We start from the raw sequence: 15,375 nt of genomic DNA, 5'->3' as shown, positions 1-15,375 counted from the left end.
GGATCGGCTGCTTGCAAGGCAAACGCCGCTGTGCTATCTCTCCGGGCCTGTAATATGGTCATTTTGATTATATTGATTCTTCTAATCTATGAGCATGGAATATTCTTCCATTTCCTTAGATCTTCAATTTCTTTCTGAAGTGTTTTGAAGTTTTCTTGATAATAGGTCTCTACCTGTATTGTTAGGTTGATTCCTAGGTACTTGATAGTTTTGGACCCTATTTTATTTATTTTTTTTTCTCTTTTTTCTTTTTTTTTTTTTTTTTTTTTAATTTATTTATAGAAAATGCATCATATAATTGACATAGTTGAACATAATATATTTGTATCTAGATAAGTGAGAGCAAAGTTATTAGTATAAAAAAAACAAGAAAAAATTAAAACAAAAAAAATAAAATCAAGAAAATCAAGAAAGAAGAAAGATGGGGACCAGAGCAATAGCACAGCAGTAGGACATTTGTCTTGCATGTGGCCAATCTGGGACTGACCTGGGTATGATTCCTGGCATCCCATATAATCTCCGAGTCTGCCAGAAGTGATTTCTGAGTGCAGAGACAGGAATAACCCCTGAGCACTGCTGGTTGTAGCTCCCAAACCAAAAAAAAATTCTTTTATATATTTTATTTAAACACCTTGATTACATACATGATTGTGTTTGGAATTCAGTCATGTAAAGAACACCACCCATCACCAGTGCAACATTCCCATGACCAGTGTCCCAAATCTCCCTCCTCCCCACCCAACCCCCGCCTGTACCCTAGACAGGCTTTCCATTTCCCTCATACATTCTCATTATTAGGACAGTTCAAAATGTAGTTATTTCTCTAATTAAACTCATCACTCAAAAATATGGAACGCTTCACGAATTTGCGTGTCATCCTTGCACAGGGGCCATGCTAATCTTCTCTGTATCATTCCAATTTTAGTATATGTGCTGCTGAAGCGAGCACACAAATAGCAATTTGGACCCTATTTTAAATGAGATGGACTCTTTGATCTCTTTCTCTTCTGATTTATTGTTTGTATAAAGAAATGCCACTTTCTTTTGTTTTGACTTTTTATCCAGCCACTTTATCGCCTTGTTTTATTGTTTCTAACAGCTTTACTGTGGACTCTTTAGGGTCTCTGATGTATATTAGCGTATCATCTGCAAATAATAATTTGCAGGAAGTTTGACTTCCTTATTTCAATTTGGATGCCTTTGATTTCCTTCTCTTATCTGATTGCTATTGCTAAGATTTCTAATACTATGTTGAATAAGAGTGGAAATAGTATGGGGCCAGAGAGATAGCATGGAGGTAAGGCGTTTGCCTTGCATGCAGAAGGATGAGAAGGATGGTGGTTCAACTCTTGGCATCCCTTAGGGTCCCCCGAGCCTGCCAGGAGTGATTTCTGAGCATAGAGCCAGGAGTAACTCCTGAGCGCTGCCGGATGTGACCCAAAAACCAAAAAAAGTGGACATCCTTGCCTTGTGCCAGACCTTAGTGGAAATGCTTTTAGTTTTTCACATTAAGAATAATGTTTGTCTATAAGGTATATAGAACAACATGTAAGTGAAACACTCCAGGACATTGAGACTAAAGGCATCTTTAAGGAAGAGACAGCACTTTCCAAACAAGTGGAAGCAGAGATAAACAGATAGGACTATATTAAGCTGAGAACTTCTGCTTCTCAAAGGAAATAGTGCCCAGAATAAAAAGGCCACCCACTGAGTGGGAGAAATTATTCACCCAATACTCATCAGATAAAGGACTAATATCCAAAATTTACAAGGTACTGACAGAACTATACAAGAAAAAAACAACCCCATCAAAAAATGGGGAGAAGAAATAAACAGACACTTTGAAAAAGAAGAAAGGCAAATGGCCAAAAGGCACATGAAAAGATGCTCAACATCACTAATCGTCAGGGAGATGCAAATCAGAACTACTATGAGGTACCACCTCACGCCACTGAGATTGGCACACATCACAAAAAAGGAAAACAGGCAGTGCTGGTGGGGATGTGGAGAGAAAGGAACTCTTTTTCACTGCAGGTGGGAATGCCGTCTAGTACAACCTTTATGGAAAGTGATATGGAGATTCCTTCACAAACTGGAAATTGAGCTTCCATATGATCCAGCAATATCACTCCTAGGAATATATCTGAGGAACACAAAAATACAATACAAAAATCCCTTCCTTACACCTATATTCATTGCAGTGCTATTTACAATAGCCAGACTCTGGAAACAACCAAGATGCCCTTCAACAGATGACTGGCTAAAGAAAACTGTGGTACATATACACAGTGGAATACTATGCAGCCGTCAGGAGAGATGAAGTCATGACATTTTCCTATACATGGATGTACATGGAATCTATTATGCTCAGTGAAGTAAGTCAGAGGGAGAGAGAAAGACGCAGAATGGTTTCACTCATCTATGGGCTTAAGAAAAATGAAAGACATTTTTAACAGTATCTCAGAGACAAGAGAGATGAGGCTGGTAGGTGCAGCTCATGACAGGAAGCTCATCACATAGAGTGATGAGTGCAGTTGGAGAGACGACAACACTGAAAACTATCATAACAATGTGAATGAATGAGGGAAGTAGAAAGCCTGTCTCGAGTACAGGTGGAGGGAGGAGGGAGATCTGGGAAATTGGTGGTGGGAATGTTGCACTGGTAAAGGGGGGTGTTTTTTATATGACTGTAATCATATTTGTAATCACGGTGTTTAAATAAAGATAATTATAAAAAATAATAATAAACACATAGCTCACAAAAAAAAAACTCCACAAAAAAAATAAAAGAATAATGTTTGGGGGGCCGGGTGGTGGCACTAGAGGTAAGGTGCCTGCCTTGCCTGCGCTAGCTTTGGATGGACCGCGATTCGATCCCCCTGTGTCCCATATGGTCCCCCAAGCCAGGAGTGACTTCTGAGCACATAGCCAGGAGTAACCCCTGAGCATCACCGGGTGTGGCCCAAAAACCAAAAAAAAAAGAATAATGTTTGGGAAAAAAAAAATAATGTTTGGGGCTAGAGCAATAGCACCATGGGAAGGCATTTGCCTTGCATGCAGCCAACACAGGATGGACTGGTTTGAATCCCGGTATCCCATATAGCCCAGAGCCTGCCAGGAGCAATTTCTTCTTTTTTTTTTTTTTCAAATAAAGTTATTTAAAGAAAATGTATCACATAATTGACATAACTGATCATAATATATTTGTTTCAGGATGACACAAAGCAAAATTATTAAAAAATAAAAATAAATTAGAAAATCTAAACAAAAAAGGAATTGGAAAAAGAGGAGAGTTCATTAGCAGCAGTTACATTCATGAAATTGTTATTCACCAATAAAGTTGTTAATACGATAGCAGAAGGTTTAGAACACTTTTTTAAAGACAGGAGATACAGTTAAAAAAAAAGGATGTGTTTGTGGCAGTTGTTTGTATGGACACAGCAAAATATGGAGGAAATAGGAAGGAAAAATCTTTGGCCTAAAAACAGACGGCAGGGGCCGGGCGGTGGCGCTGGAGGTAAGGTGCCTGCCTTACCTGCGCTAGCCTAGGAGACGGACCGCGGTTCGATCCCCCGGCGTCCCATATGGTCCCCCAAGCCAGGAGCGACTTCTGAGCGCATAGCCAGGAGTAACCCCTGAGCGTTACCGGGTGTGGCCCAAAAAAAAAAAAAACAAAAAACAAAAAAAAAACAGACGGCCTACTTACCCAGAAGTATTTTGGCAAAAGACCAGCTCAAGGCTCCAGGCTCCAGGCCTACTATGTTGTTCAATCCGTTAGTCATTCTCTGTGGTCCCAGAAGCAGCTCTTCATCATCACAGTTGTTGCTGTCAGGTTTCTGTAACTATAGATCCTGGTTCCTATACAGGTGTTATTTCGAAGTCCAGATGGTGTGTAGTGTCTTCTAGTTTTGTCTTACAATTAGGTAGCATTGCAGAGACTTCTGCCTTGAAAGCAAACTATTGCTGTTCCTAGTTTGTCAGGGTGTCATAGGAACTGTCTTTGGAGTAAATGGCTGTAGTGGGGCCTTCCTTGGTAGAGTTTTTATTCCTGATGATGGTATAGGAGACCCTGTTTGTTTCTGTAGATGGTATCCATGGTTCAAGAGTGACTGGTCAATGTCTGACCAACTGAAGTCTAAGCCAAGCCACTATGCCTTGTTCAGGATGTAAGATCTCACTGCAGTATAAAATGTTGTGTTCTTGGGGTTGGAGCGGTGGTGCAGTGGTAGGGCATTTGCTTGGCCTGCGCTAACCTAGGATGGACTGTGGTTTGATCCCCTGGTGGCCCATATGTTTCCCCAAGCCAGGAGCAATTTCTGAGCACATAGCCAGGAGTAACCACTAACCATCACCGGGTGTGGCCCAAAAAGAAAAAAAAAAAGTGTTGTGTTCTTATCTCTCTTAGATAAGAACTTATCTGTATATGTAACCTGTTCCCATTTTAATGTGCCTATGCAAAAAGGAACAATGCTGCAAGGTATTACTGGTGCATATGGGGGCCAAGGTATCAAGACCAATAATCCCCATAACCTTTTTCTTATATGAACTCTAAATAAAGATATGTCTACTAGCATTTCAACTAAATAGATCCTGAGGATGGGGAAAATTGCTGCTACATAAGAGGATATTCAATAATGTTTTACCTATTAAAGGAATGTATCTAAAGAGATATTGCAAAAATGTCTTTTATTTTTCTTAAAACCCATAGATGAATGAGACTATTCTGTGTCTTTCTCTCTCCTTCTGACTTATTTCACTCAGCATAATAGATTCCATGTACATCATGTATAGGAAAATTTCATGACTTTATCTCTCTTGATGGCTGCATAATATTCCATTGTGTATATGTACAACAGTTTCTTTAGCCATTCATCTGTTGAAGGGCATCTTGGTTATTTCCAGAGTCTGGCTATAGTAAATAGGGCAGCAATGAATATAGATGTGAGGAAGGGATTTTTGTATTGTATTTTTGTGTTCCTAGGGTATATCCCTAGGAGTACTTTTTTGTTTTGTTTTGCTTTTGGGCCACACACCACGGTGTCCTGGCTCAGTGTTCAGAAATCGCTTCTGGAAGGTTTGGGGTACCATTTGGGATGCCAATGATCAAACCGTGTTTGTCCATGGTCAGCCACGTGCAAGGCAAACACCCTACCACTGTGCTATTGCTCTGGCCCTTCAGCATTTACTCTTGGCTCTGTGCTCAGGGATCATTCCTGGGATAAAACCCAAGGCTGCTGTGTACAAAGCAAATGCCCTACCCTCTGTACTATTGCTTTTACTCTGGTTGGATTATTTTAGTGCTATCTGTGACCACCTTCCTGGCACTATAGTCTTGTTTTTCAGGGAGGATAGCACCCCCAGTCCTTGGAGGATGAAAATCATTTTGGTATATTATCTTTCCTTGAGCATGACCAGTTATCAACTTCAGCTTATTTCAACTTCAGCTTATTTCTTCTTTAAGGCTCTTGAGAATAAAGTGCTCTTCAGTCTAACCAACTGCTGTATTTAAAGAGTTTCTGAAATCTGCATGAGACTTATTTTGTCCCCAAGAGGACTCTTAAGTTATCTTTTTTTGATGAAAACCATGCAACTGACAGTTTATTCTGTATCTTGAACATCCTCTCAATTGCTTTTATAATTTCACCATTGTTTTTGTTTTTATGTTTGTACCTGACACTTTGTGTGTTTGTGTATCTGTGTTTATGTTTACTTGTGTACTAGCATGCGTGAGTGTGCGCGTGTGGGCCACACTCAGCAGAACTCATTATTATGTACTCCTCTCTCTCTCTCTCTCTCTCTCTCTCTCTCTCTCTCTCTCTCTCTCTCTCTCTCTCTCTCTCTCTCTCTCTCTCTCCCCCCCCCCCTCTGGAGTCACACCTTTTGGTGTTATCAGACCACATGATGGCAGAATCTAACCTAAGCTGCCCCTGTATGCAAAGCTAGCTCACAGTTCATTGAGCTCATTCCCCACCCCCTTTGGAGCATCTATAACTGGTAGTTCTTGAACTTTTCCACCTTGGGCTGCAAAGGAAGTCTGATTCTTTATGAAGAGATTAGAAATTATCCCTTTTATAGTTTGTTTCTTCCTGGCAAAAATTTGTTATGCAAGTTGCTTTGGAGATAAGGTGGGAATAGTGAGAAGTACCTATTTTAGTGACATTCTGTTCTGAGAGCTGAATGCTTGAAGGCATGAGCCTGAGGCCCTCTATTCTTGTCTCTATATGCATGGAACCATTGCTTCACCAGATGAATGCCCTGTTGCTCTCATGTTGTATTCAAATTGCATCTTCCTCAAGCAAATATGGGGAAAATCCCTTCCAGCTGAAGTCATCAAGATTATCTCAGCAGTGCAGGTGGGTGGAAGCATGATGAGAAATGCCAAATAATTTCTTGTTGGGGGTGGGTGGGAGAGGAAGTGGAGAGTGAGCAGTTTGTTCTTTGTTAGAGAAGCTAGGAAGAGGTGTAAAGAACAAATCTTATGGGGTGGGACTGGTGGCACAGTGGTAGGGAATTTGCCTTGCAGGTGGCTGACCCAGGGCAGACACTGTTTAGATCCCCCGGCGTCCCATATGGTCCCCCAAGCGAGGAGTGATTTCTAAGTGCATAGCCAGGCATAAACTTTGAGCATTACTGGGTGTGGCCCCAAAACCAAACAAAAACAAAAAAAAAACAGTCCAATATAATTTGTTATATTTCATCTGGTAATAGGTAATCTGAATCTAATTATAGAAAATATAACTAACTTAAATCCAGGAGCATTTTATAAAATGTTTTGTGTAGTTCCTCAGAAACATTGATAATATGAGACAAAAGATGTAAAATGATTCCAAAATCAGTTTTTAATTTGTTAATTTATATATTAGTGGGGGCTGGAGCCATAATACAGTGAGTAGGATATTTGCCTAACAGCCAAACTAGATTTGATTCCTAGCATCCCAACCTGTCTCGTGAGCCCCATCAGGAGTGATCCCTGAGCACAGATGGAGAGGTAAGCCCTGAGCACTGCCAGTTGTGCACCACAGCAATGTGCCCCATATATATTAAGGGAACAACAAATGGTCATCAGTCCTTGGGAACATTTGGAAGGAAGTGGGCTCTCTAGTGGCAGAGGTGGTATTGGAATAATATATCTGTAAAGTATGATTAACAGTATTATAAATTCAGTGCTTAAATAAAAAATGGTGAAGAATAAAAAAGAACAATTAGGGTGCTTGAGCCATAGTACAGTGGGTAGGATGCTTGCCTTGCACATTGCTGGCCCAGATTTGATTCTTTGGCATCCTATGTCTTCAACTCCTTGCCAGGAGCAATCCCTGAGTACCACCATGTATAGCCCCCCCCCCCCAACAACAGTAACAAAAATATGGCCCTGGACTTAGACAAATTCATAAAAGTATGGTAAAGACTATAGAAATAAAGTATATCATTGTTGAATTTCTAGATTTTGATAACAGTGCTGTTACAGATTCATTTTTGTATCCCCATCACCTATTCATATGTTGAAATCTTAACAGTGAGATGGTATTTGGAGTAATTAAGTCATAGAATGAAGCCTCAGGAAGTGATTAGTGGGACTCGAGAGAGAATACCAGAATTAAAACACTTACTTTGTGCCTGACCCCTGGTTTGATTCCCTGTACGGTCTGGAGTAGGCTTCTCCTTCTTCCAGTACCACTGGCCATGCCCACCCCCAAATGATTAATGATTAATGTCCTTATTATAAAGACACTGAGTTTTCTTTCTCTTTCTTTCTTTCTTTCTTTCTTTCTTTCTTTCTTTCTTTCTTTCTTTCTTTCTTTCTTTCTTTCTTTCTTTCTTTCTTCTTTCTTTCTTTCTTTCTTTCTTTCTTTCTTTCTTTCTTTCTTTCTTTCTTTCTTTCTTTCTTTCTTTCTTTCTTTCTTTCTTTCTTTCTTTCTTTCTTTCTTTCTTTCTTTCTTTCTTTCTTTCTTTCTTTTCCTTCCTTTCTCTTTTCTTTCTCTTTCTCTCTCTCTTTCTTTCTTTCCTTCCTTTCTTTCTCTTTCCCTCTCTTTCTCTCTCTTTCCTTTCTTTTCCTTCCTTCCTTCCTTCCTTCCTTCCTTCCTTCCTTCCTTCCTTCCTTCCTTCCTTCCTTCCTTCCTTCCTTCCTTCCTTCCTTCCTGCCTGCCTGCCTGCCTGCCTGCCTGCCTGCCTGCCTGCCTCCCTCCCTCCCTCCCTCCCTCCCTCCCTCCCTCCCTCCTTCCTTCCTTCCTTTCTTCCTTCCTTCCTTCCTTCCTCCTCCTCCTCCTCCTTCTTATTCTTATTCTTTTTTGTTGTTTTTGGGTCATACCCGGCAGTGCTCAGGGGTTACTCCTGGCTCCATGCTCAGAAATTGCTCCTGGCAGGCACAGGGGACCATATGGGACGCCGGGATTTGAACCAATGACCTTCTGCATGAAAGGCAAATGCCTTACCTCCATGCTATCTCTTCAGCCCCGAGTTTCTTTTTAAATTTTCTCTTGCTATTTAAAGATTCAACAAGAATGCTATGTTGTGGGTACCTTCATAAAATCTGAGATACTGGTATCCAGTTGATGGTAAATATAGCAGTCAAGGAGACAAAGAAGTATAGCGAGTAAAGCCAAGAAAATGCTGATCCTTAAGAAATGTACATTGACATATTAAGGGCTAATAGAGCATGAACATGAGGGTTCATTTTCTCTACTGATTCTAGGGGGAAATCTGTGACATGTGTGCATAGAGAATATGAAATGGAAAATATGATAAAACAAATGCAATTTTTTGGTAAGTATTAAAATCTACAGAAACATCTAGTTCTTCTTAGGCTTTTTCACCTCTTTCAGCTTGTAGAAAGAGATATAATAATTATACTTTAATTTTTTTTGTTTGTTTTTGAGCCACACCCGACAGCACTCGGGGGTTACTCCTGGTTTTTTGCTCAGAAATCGCTCCTAGCAGGCTTGTGGGACCATATGGACTGTCAGGGATCAAACCAGGGTCCATCCCGAGTGACCACATGCAAGGCAAACACCCTACCACTTTGCTATTGCTCAGTCCTTTAATTTTTCTATCATTGCTCTTTAGTAAATAGATTTAAGTGATATGTTGAGTATCAACAATAAGGTATATCTTAATTATTATGACCTATGTCTTTTGTTTGTTTGTTTTTGGGCTACACCAAGTGACTCTCAGGGGTTACTCCTGGTTACACGCTCAGAAATTGCTCCTGGCTTTGGGGGACCAATGGATGCCGGGAATTGAACCCAGGTCCTCCTGGGTCAGCCAACTGCAAGGCAAACACCCTACCACTGTGCTATCTCTCTGGCCCTATGACCTATACTTCTTATAGAAATATTGTTATAGTCAACAGGCATCTTCAAGGAGGAAACTGCACTGTGCAAGCAAGTGAAAGCAGAGATTAAGAGATAGGAATATATTAAGCTGAGACGCTTCTGCTCCTCAAAGGAAATAGCGCCCAGGGTACAAGAGCCACCCACTGAGTGGGAGAAACTATTCACCCACTGCACATCAGATAAGGGGCTAATCTCCAAAATATACAAGGCACTGACAGAAATTTACAAGAAAAAAACATCTAATCCCATCAAAAAATGGGGAGAAGAAATGGACAGACACTTTAACAAAGAAGAAATACAAATGGCCAAAAGACACATGAAAAAATGCTCCACATCACTAATCATCAGGGAGATGCAAATCAAAACAACTATGAGGTACCACCTCACACTCCAGAGATTGGCACACATCACAAAGAATGAGAACAAGCAGTGTTGGTGGGGATGTGGAGAGAAAGGAACTCTTTTCTACTGCTGGTGGGAATGCTGCCTAGTTCAACCTTTATGGAAAGCAATATGGAGATTCCTCCCAAAACTGAAAATCAAGCTCCCATACGATCCAGCTATACCACTCCTAGGAATATACCCTAGGAACACAAAAATACAATACAAAAATCCCTTCCTTACACCTATATTCATTGCAGCACTCTTTACCATAGCAAGACTCTGGAAACAACCAAGATACCCTTCAACAGATGAATGGCTAAAGAAACTGTGGTACATATACACAATGGAATATTATGCAGCTGTCAGGAGAGATGAAGTCATGAACTTTTCCTATACATGGATGTACATGGAATCTATTATACTGAGTGAAATAAGTCAGAGAGAGAAAGACGCAGAATGGTCTCACTCATCTATGGGTTTTAAGAAAAATGAAAGACATTCTTGCAATAATAATTTTCAGACACAAAAGAGAGAAGAGCTGGAAGTTACAGCTCACCTCATGAAGCTCACTACAAACAGGGATGAGTTTAGTTAGAGAAATAACTACATTTTGAACTATCCTAATAATGAGAATGTATGAAGGAAATAGAAAGCCTGTCTAGAGTACAGGCGGGGATTGGGTGGGGAGCAGGGAGACTTGGGACATTGGTGATGGGAATGTTGCACTGGTGATGGGTGGTTTTCTTTACATGACTGAACCCAAACAACACAATCATGTATGTAATCAAGGTGTTTAAATAAAAAATATATTAAAAAAAAGAAAAATAACTATAATAAACTGTCATGACAATGGTAGTGAGAGAAGTAGAATGCCTGTCTTGACTACAGGTAGAGGGTAGGGGAGGAGGGAATTGGGGCATTGGTGGTGGGAAGGTTGCACTGGTGAAGTGGGGTGTTCTTTTTTTATGACTGAGCCATACTACAAACATATTTGTAATCATGGTGCTTAAATAAAGATATTATTAAAAAAAAGCAATATTGTTATTATCAAAATTACCCTTACACTATTCAACAGTTTCTTTTTGTTTGTTTGTTTGCCTTTTTGGGTTTTGTGTCACACCTGGCAGCACTCAGGGATTTCTTCTGGCTCTATACTCAGAAATCGCCCCTGGCAGGCACAGGGGACCATATGGGATGCCAGGATTTGAACCACCATTCTGCATGCAAGGCAAACGTCTTACCTCCATGCCATTTCTTCGGCACCAACAATTTCTTTTTTAACAAAGATGAACTAGTTCTAATACTTTTGGCTGCCTAGGGTGATTTTATAAATCTCTCTTGATCCACTACAAGTTGAACCATCATAAGTATCATTCAGTAGCCTGGCTCTGAGAAGTAGTGTTACTACTTTGCAAATAGTGTGAACAACAGTTCTCAAATATTTCTGGTTAGGGAGTGGGAAGCTTTTCAAAATAAAGTGCTGAGGAGCCAGAGCAATAGCACAGCTTGTAGGGCATTTGCCTTGCATGTGGCTCACCCTGGCTCAATCCATGACTTCCTATAATGGTCCCCTGTGCCTACCAGGAGTAATCTTTGGCAGAGGTTTTGAACAGTTTGCTCCCAAGTAACAAATGCATTATTACTTGTAAGACAGAGTAGCCATATTTTAAGGGTAGGACAGTTGCCTTGCATGTGGGCAACTTGGCACCATGTAATGATTCCGATTGTACCTACCATCTAGCAGTACCGGGTACCTGGTGCACAGAGCCAGGAATAAGGAGATGGAGACAGACTGCCGAGTAGCCCAGACTACTATCAGGTGGTCAGTAGCAATTTTATTAAGGCTGTCTCTGCTTTTTATATTCTGTTTATTTGGTCTACCTCACTAGGTTCATATGGCTAATCATGTGGGATTGGAATAAGAATGAGGAAGAAAGATAAAAGAATGGGAACAAAACTAAAGATGTTTGCCGGTTGCACGGAGAGGGAAGCCAGCTATTACCATAAGCAAACCAGATATTAACTAGGAGGCCTGATTGCAAAGATTATCTCTCTCTGTTCTCTCTCTGTCTCTATCTCTCTCTGTCTCTCTGTTGCTGCAGACGTGTTAGCATTGCTAAGCAGAACCTTCGTGGGGTCCGGGAACCTTTCACAGGGAGAGAAGCGGGAACACAAGTGGACGAATATGAAATATGAAAATGAAATAAATGAGACCACACAAAATGCATTGTCCAAGGGACGAGAGACATTTACTTTTCAGCAGATGACTTTTTATAAGCACAGAGTCTGGTATGCAAGGTGTCCTCAAAGAGCAGGAGAGCAGTACAATGGGGAAACAGGCCTTAAATTTACATATTAAAAGACTGTTCTTCAGGTGAGAAAGAACTCTGTTGGAGGGCAGTGAAACCAGAGCTAGAGATGTTTTTGGTTTAGTAAAAAGCAGGTTTTTCAAGAAACCAGGAGAAGAGAGACAGAGATATTTATGATGTTTATGTAGTAGGTGGAAAATAGTTTTTAGGGGGGACGGAAATAATTGTTTACCATCATAGAGCTAGACTCAGAAAAACAAGCTGTTGGCGCCAGGTTATAAGAACTAGCCAGCAGGGAACTTTTGGCGGGCTTTTGGTACTGACATTTCTTTGTCTGTAGGAGAACTGAGACTGGATTTCTATAGTGTCCAAATAGAGAGAAAATGTAATGTTACAGCCATGTTGGAATTGCCACCAATGACCCACGCAAAGGGTCAAATGATTGACTTCGCTAAGCAGGCCTTTTGGCAAATAATTCTTTTGGAGGAAGGCACTGCACCAGGGAAGGAAAAAACCACATCTGGTGCATGCTTTCCTTAAATGGGAGGTAACACTCTGTCTCTCTCTCTCTCTTTCTCTGTCTCTCTCTCTCTCCCTTCCCCCTCAGATGGTTTCTTGTTTTCAGGTGGCCTAGTGATTCTTAAAGATCCTAATCAAAAATGTAACTGAAGACATAGGCCAGTGGTCAGCAACCTTTTTTTTCAATTGAGCCAAATCTCGCCAAAACCATGATGATTGAAATTTGAGAGTCACATTTTTGTTTTGTTTTTTTTTGAGGTTTTGGTTTTTTTTTTTTTTTTTTTTTTTTTGGCAGAGCTCAGGGGTTACTCCTGGCAGACTCAGGGGACCATATGGGATGCCGGGATTCAAAACTCCGACCTGCATGAGAGGCAAATGCCTTATCTCCATGCTATCTCTCCGGCCCCGAGAGCCACATTTTTAAAACCAAAAATACATAGGATGGTACACTGTTTTTAGTTCCAATAAGATTTTTGTTCTGATGTTGGTTTATTTCTTCTATATTTTAATAACTAAGAAGTTACAAGATTACCTTATGGGACGCCGGGGGATCGAACCATGGTCCTTCCTTTGCAAGGCAAAGGTACCTCTAGCGCCACCTCATCGGCCCCTCCAATAAGATTTTATTGAGAATATTCTGAATGCAAGGATCCACATAGGTCAGGAGGATACAAATAACACAACTAATAAAACAAAAACTTTAGACGATATTATTTATTGATAATGTTAAATTCCATAAAATTTGCCTTACAATGTAGAGAAAATTACATCCTGACAATTACTGACAAAGTCACAAACACTAATGTGAACATTTTTAATTTTAGGCACGATTCCAGGTTCTCATTGATGAGACAATTTCTCAATTTACTTAGATTCATGCTTGAAAATGAATGTTCGTATAAATATGTTGACCCGAGCAAGGAAAGAACAGCAAATGGTAGCTTTTTTAGTTGATTATATGAGTCAGGAATACTATTCCAGGTGTTAAAAATCAACAGTTCTTTCCAAGCAGACCACTTGTGCTGTGAACTAAATTGACATTTGTGTTTCTCCAATCTTTCTAAATTAGCACAAAAATGTTCAAATTTCGAGCTCCACTGTTCTTTGTTTTTTAAATCCAGAAATTGCATTTCAAGTTGCCATTGTCGATATTAAAAGGAGAAAAATTTAATTCTGTTACAGTGGCATCTAGAGGTTTTTTGCTAACAAAGGCCAACGTCGCTTTGCTGTTTCTGAAATCCTGAAACCTCTTGAGAAAAGCTTCCCTCATATTTAAAAGTGCTGTTTTAAAATAGGTAATGTCAATATCAGAATTATTTTCTTGGCGATGTTTCAACAGGCTTGAAAGGTGAATCAAAGTTTCTCTGTCAAAATCTTGAGCAAAAAAGATAATTTGCTTTTAAACAACTTCTTCTGACATCGAAAAAATTGTGTTTCCTTTCCTCTGTAATTTATGATTAAGCTGATTTAGATGTGAAGTAACATCCACCATGAATTTTTGAATTTTTGAATCCACTGATCATTTGTTAATTCTGGATAGTGAACACCCTTCTCAAGGACAAATGCTTTGTATCTGATAATAAGAAAGCAAAACGTTTCAAAATGTTTCTCTTGATAATCAAAATGTGCTGAAAATTTGAAACCCTACAATATGGAGAAGAAACAGGTAAAAGAGAAAAACCTTTTAACAATCTTTAAAAGCAAGGACAGTGCTCCAGAGAAAAGTAGTTTTTACACTGAAAGGAAAAAAATCTATTGACACTTTAGTGTGTGCTGCAAGAAACCAAACTAAAATACACACAAAAACAAAAACTGCATTTTGTTAAAGGCATATGATATATCATAAAGGAATTATGATAGAGTGCCTGGAAAATTTTAAAAATAATTTTTATTTAAGCATATTTGTTACAAAATTATTCATACTTGAGTTTCAATCGTAGAATGTACACCACTCTTCACCAGTGCACTTTCCTCACCACCAGTATCCCTTGTTTCCTTCCCCTTCACCCTCCTCTGCCTATTTCAGGGGCAGGCATTTTGCTTTTTCTCTCTATCTCTCTTTTCCTTTATGACACTGAGGTTTGCAAATTTTCCTTTATGACACCGTAGTTTGCAGTAATGTTAATTAAAGGATACTATGCATGTCACTTATCCATTTTCAGCATCCAGTTCTTGTCCAGAGTAGTAAGTTTCAACTATCAATATCATAATGTACCTTTCTCTATTCTAACTGAACTCACCACTTTTTATGGCAAGCTTTCTATCATGGACTAGTCCTCCTGTCCCTCATCCATATTTTCTCTAGATATTATTACCATATTGCCAGTTATTATTCTTATATGCCAAAAATGATTATTATGTGTCTACACCTCTCCTTCTGACTCATTTCACTTAGAATAATCTGATGTGTTGATGTATGTACAGATGATGCATAGTGCATGGCTCAGTTTTTTTTGTGTAGTCACAAGAAACAGAAGTTGCACATCTGTACATTGTAGCCACTCATTGTATGATAGACTGGATTCAAAAATACTCCCTGCTGAACTAAACTCTGTGACAGATTACACAGTAAAGATAATTTGTGAAATTCACAATTGTGATCAAATCCAGGCTATTCACCACCCTGGGTGAGAGTATGGATGCCCACTACTAGCATCTTCTCCATGAAAAAGTGAAGTGGCTGTTCAGGGGGAGGGTGCTTTCTCGCTTGTTGTTAGAGGGAAGTAGTGCAGTTCCTGTGAGAGCAGAACTCTAACTTTGTACAGCCCTAGTTGGACCAGGAATGGGTAGCTAAACTTGTATATTTGGCAGACACTGTTTATTTTCTCTATGGA

The 15,375-nt window shown here is 39.8% G+C and overlaps 1 non-coding gene across 1 annotated transcript; it reads right to left on the bottom strand.

Moving 5' to 3' along the window:
• Nucleotides 1-842: 842 nt before the first annotated feature.
• Nucleotides 843-949, bottom strand: LOC126015032 (U6 spliceosomal RNA). Its single transcript, XR_007497938.1, has one exon. It is a non-coding gene; the product is annotated as a U6 spliceosomal RNA (small nuclear RNA).
• Between the last annotated feature and the right edge of the window lie 14,426 nt (nt 950-15,375).

The sequence above is a fragment of the Suncus etruscus genome, chromosome 7 (genome assembly GCF_024139225.1).
Source record: "Suncus etruscus isolate mSunEtr1 chromosome 7, mSunEtr1.pri.cur, whole genome shotgun sequence".
Classification (NCBI taxonomy): Eukaryota; Metazoa; Chordata; class Mammalia; order Eulipotyphla; family Soricidae; genus Suncus; species Suncus etruscus.
This window is presented reverse-complemented; position numbering and strand designations above follow the sequence as displayed.